Below are 5,064 nucleotides of genomic sequence, written 5' to 3' on the forward strand. Positions count from 1 at the left end.
ACCTGGAGCTGTGCAAGTTCAAGTTCAAAGGAGCGAGCAAACACGTCTGCCACGGAGGGCGCCGGCAAAGCACAAATGTTACAGGGAAATGGCACTGTAGTGTCAAAAATATATATTTATTATAAATCCTGCACATTACAGTTTTTCCTCTTCAATTATCTGCCTGATACCCGACAATATTCCAGATTACCTGATACTAGAGTTATATAACTTCATAAACGAATTCTGCATCTTTCTTTAAAAATATATATTTTTCAGTGTATTAAAAAATATACAAAAAATGTTGCAGTATTTTTATTTTTATTTTTTTAACCAGGCGTACCTATGTGCTCTTCTGTTTGATTCTTTATATCAGCTGTAGCAACAGGTGAGAACTGATTTAAAGTAGAACTTGTAAAAAGGAGGCTGATTTTGTATGAAATGGTGGGAAATTACTTGAATTGTTGAGGAGTAGTATGAAAAAATGAAACAGAGACACAAGTTTACTCAAATATGAAGGAAAAGTTGTTCAAAACTCAAAACATTGTTGAACAAATATTACCGTAATTAAGATGAAGCAATATCTGAAGAGTAAAAGTAGACCTTAGCTTAGTAAGCTGGAGGCTGAATAACATGAAGGTAAAATGTAATGGTTGAAGAAGTGGAAAATACAAAAGTGAAGACATAAAGCTCAAAATCCTGAAATCTCCATTCGGAGAACAAACTGAAATGTATGTAATAGAAATAAATTGTTGGAAATGTTTGAAAGTTCCCCCTCAAAGGTTTAACATCACTGAGAGGCTGATTAATGAGCTGTAAACCTGACAATAGTTTGTCACAAAACAAAGTAAGTCTTTGATGGTAGAGAAAAGTCTGTATGCTGTTTTTTAGATTCAGACATGTGACAGTTTTACCTTGTGGCCCTCGTCTTGTGTCTCATTATGGTCTGTTTCATGTCGTCCTCCCTGACTCCTCCAGTTCCTTCTTCAGACCCATGGTGTCTGAAGACAACAGGGAACAAGTTCCCTCTGAGAGAGGAAAGTGTAGTTTTAATAACAACGCTGCCATCTACTGGTTCAGTAATTTACACAACGACTCTGATGCAGGATTTAAACTAGTGAAGTTTCTAAGATGTAAACACACTCACTTTAGTCCAGACTTGTTGAGGCCTTAGAGACAGACGGTTCATTTAAACTTTGTGATGTTAACACATCTTTAATAACAATGTTAACACCTTGGTGTTAGGAAGGTTTCATGATGACAGTGTTCACCTCATACAGATCTGTCCTCATTCTCTAAGCACAGTGTGTTTGGATGGGGTTAGGGTCTCTTTAAGCCGAGCTCTAGGCTTCATCTCTAAAACTGCTGTGATGTTGGTGTTTGACCTTCAGACAACTGGAGCAGAGGAGGAGGAGGAGGAAGACGGTTTTACCTGAAGATCAATCTGTACTTCAGATGGTCAATGTGTGTATTGATAATTTATCCTCCCAGATCACGCCCCGGCGTGGCTGATGGCTGCAGTTACTGTAGCGGCTGCAATGGCCACGTGTCACTATTGAGTCTTTTTTTCTTGATCCTGCTCCAAAATTAGGTTTTGTGTTGATCAAATTCACTTCTCTGGGAGGTCTGCAGCGTGTTTGAGTGTTAGTTCTTAGTTCACCTGTCAGTCAAGATGGGCAGCACAGATGCACCTCAGCCCAAACCAACCACTGCTGCTGCTGCTGCTGCTGCTGCTGCTGCTGCTGCAGTCACTGAGGACAAAACGAGGCCTGGTCGTGTGTGTTGCCCAATTATTGATTTAATAAAGCATGATTATCAGAACTACATGTGGTCTCTGCTGTGGTTACTGGTGTCCATTTCCTCGACATGCTTCTGTCCTGACTGGAAAATCAAAGTTAATGGATATTTATTTATTTGCACATAAATTAGAGAGTGGATTATATAAAAACAACATGCAGGTGAGGTTGGAAACCTGTGGAGAGCTGTCCCCACCATGACCTACAGTTTCTTAAGAAAAGATCAGATGAACTATAACTACAACTTGTGGGTTGAAGGTGAAATAAATGATGAAATACGTTTAAATAGAGAACATCAACAGCAGAGAAAACAAAACTAAAACACCAGAGCAGAAGACAAACAATAATTTAAAAAAAAGAGATTACACAGCACAAAGTAAATTAAAGCAGAAGTAAGTGATATATTTGTGTTAATCTAAGTCTTAAATAGTTGTATCTTCAGACAGCAATCACTTCTATAGAGTGTTTGGTCTGAAACACGGGTCTGTCAGTCACTCTGCTCTGCTCTGAGCCCAGGAGAAAACATTTATCGTATCCTACAGTTTTTATCCAATGAGGAGAGAGAACGGCATGCAGGGCTGTGTGTGCAGCCAAGGAACGTCGTGAATGTGGTGACGTAGGGACGAGGACTGTTATGGTGCGTTCAAGGAAACTCGTATTTTTCCGACCGTGAAGTGGTACCAGTTCGATCTGGTACGAGTTCACCGGTCGGAAGTTACGAGTGGCCGTTATAGTGACTTTCACCGGTAAAACAGGTCGGAAAAACACGAGTGGGTTGCCTGGAACGCTACAAAGTCGTAAGTTGTGACTTGAAGCTGTAATTTACGATTTCAAAAGCCTGCCTGGAACGCAGCATTAGCCAAAACGACCGGACCACTTACTTCTGCTTTAAGATATATTTATATTATTTATTTTCATGACATGTAATTTATGACAACATTCCTATGAACCAGTAGGCTACTAGATTCATGTATTTGACATGTACAATTATTATAATTTCAGTATTCACATGTCAGCGTTTAAACAGTGTTCAAAATTAAATAAACAAAGTTGAAGTGAATATAAGGGAAAAGAAAGAAACACAATGTTTTGTAAAATAGGATGAAACTATTTAAACTCAAGTCATTGTGAAATTTTGTTTTGTCACTTTTATTTCAGCAGTTTTATTAGACTTTGTTAGAGATGTTTTCATTTCAAAACATCAGTTGTAAAAGTTTTTATTTCATGTCAAGTTTTGTTTCTAGACACATTTTCATTGTGACACTAAACTACACATCATATTAGCAACATGGTGGACACTTCAGATAAAGATCACCAGCTCTGCTTAAAGGTACTGGGTTAAAGGCTGCACGTAGCTTCAGCTGAGCTCCGTCATTGGCTGGAGAGAAAACACCGACTCTCTCACTCTCCACCCAGAAACGTCCATGTGCACAACAAAACAAAACAAAAGACCAAAATACAGGCAGGGGTCTGCAGCCCCCACCACACAGGACTAGAAGCCCATAGGTGATGATTAAGACGGATTTCATTTGTACAAGTCTAATGTTTATTTTTTTATTTTTAATTCTGGGCACAAGATGGAAACCGGTTACGTCTAATAATAGTACTAGTAGTAGTGGTGGTAGTAGTAGTAGTGTCACTAGTAGTAGAACTAGTAGTGTAACTAGTAGTAGAACTACAACTATAAACCCCACTAACATCACCACTAGTACCACTATAACCCCCACTAACAACACCAGCACCATCAGCACCCCTCACCCTCTCAATACCAAAGTATTTCAGTAACCAGTTCTCTATTTTACAGACTGCGGCCTCGTTTCTCTGACATCTCAATAATCCAGGTGTGGACTCATGGAAGAGAGCATCAACATCCATGACGACCTGTTGATACGTTTCAGACCAGTTTCTCCCTGAGGTTGAGTAGTCGACATCTCTGGTGTGATGCATCATCACCAGAATGACTCTCTTATCACCTGTGGACACCAGAGGAACAGAGAGAAGTGTGAGATGGAGGATCATGGAGAGCAGGAGGATCTACAAATAAAATATGTATTATCACTGTATGACCGAGCTGAAAACAGGTTTATGTGTTACCTGACACCTGAGTCATGGCTGCCTCCACATCTGACCCAACACGAGACCTGATTGGACAGAAGAGAACAACCACAGCAGCTTCCTGCCATTTGTCTTCTCCACCTGAAGCTGCATACGAGTTTCCACCTGTTTCATCAGAGCTTCAGCAGCACCAAAGGTTTCTCCTGTAGTGACGGTGTGGACCTTCACTGTCCTCATCACCCTGAACATCCTTCCTACAAAACACAAAGGAGGGAAACAGTGAAGCAGCAGCAGATTTACATGATTTACATGAGCTGAGACTCTCACTCACCTTCCTGATCAGACTCTGGAGGTGTCTTGGGTTTGACTGCAGAGAATCAGGAAGCAGCATTCAGCAGTTCTTACTTACTCTGGTTCATAAATGGTAATGACACAATAATTATAATAAAACTGTGATACAGCTTGGGCTGCCTCCACAGAAAACTGATGAGTGTGTTCATGTCTTCAGTGATGAAACCACCTGGTTTACTCTCTTATGAGTTTTCTGACATAAAGAATCTGATCAGATTTTTGTCAGTGAACCATATTTCACATTTCAGCAGCTGCAGAGAAAAAACAAGTTGTTACATTTTCACATTAAAGAATTATTAATAATGAAACATGAAAGTGACACACATACACACACACACACCCTAGTGTTTTCTTTGTTTTCTACAAAGCATTTCTATATAACATCATTACTGTTAAAAGACAGTAGCAACAAAGAAGCTACTGTAGCTGCTAACTGCCACTTAACACTCATTAGTCATTGAAACATGGCTGTGCTCTGTTTATCTGTCACACCAGGAACCAAGGTTAGGGAGTAAATGGGCTCTGGTATCCAAAGACCTGAGCTCCATATTTACAATTAAAGAAACGCTCAAGTGATGTTTGTGTGATCAGGGGTTACATGCTGCTATTCCGACATGCCGCTATTTCGACATTGACTTCTAATTGTCGAAATAGCGGCATTAAAATTATTTTTCAAACGTCCCACTATTCCGACATTTTTTTTTTCATTGTCGTAGTAGCGGCACTTTACTATTTTTCAAACATTCCGCTTTTCCGACATTGATTGATTACGTTATAGTCAGATGTGTCCTTCTGATTTTTTTTTTTTTTTTCATCTGAGACACTGTTTCTCATACACAAATACATAGGCCTATTAGAGAAGAAAAAACAAACCCGCCAAGTT

The 5,064-nt window shown here is 39.6% G+C and overlaps 1 pseudogene across 1 annotated transcript; it reads right to left on the reverse strand.

Annotated features, from left to right (window-relative positions):
* Positions 1–930: 930 nt before the first annotated feature.
* LOC146960051 (uncharacterized) lies at positions 931–4,080 on the reverse strand (annotated as a pseudogene). The gene is made up of 3 exons (XR_015035532.1): positions 3,870–4,080; positions 3,518–3,748; positions 931–980 (listed from the first exon to the last, which is right to left on the reverse strand). The product of XR_015035532.1 is annotated as an uncharacterized LOC146960051 (transcript).
* Between the last annotated feature and the right edge of the window lie 984 nt (positions 4,081–5,064).

This window comes from Trachurus japonicus, unplaced genomic scaffold, assembly GCF_045865225.1.
Source record: "Trachurus japonicus isolate A0001 unplaced genomic scaffold, Traja_1.0 AP030749.1".
Taxonomy (NCBI): domain Eukaryota; kingdom Metazoa; phylum Chordata; class Actinopteri; order Carangiformes; family Carangidae; genus Trachurus; species Trachurus japonicus.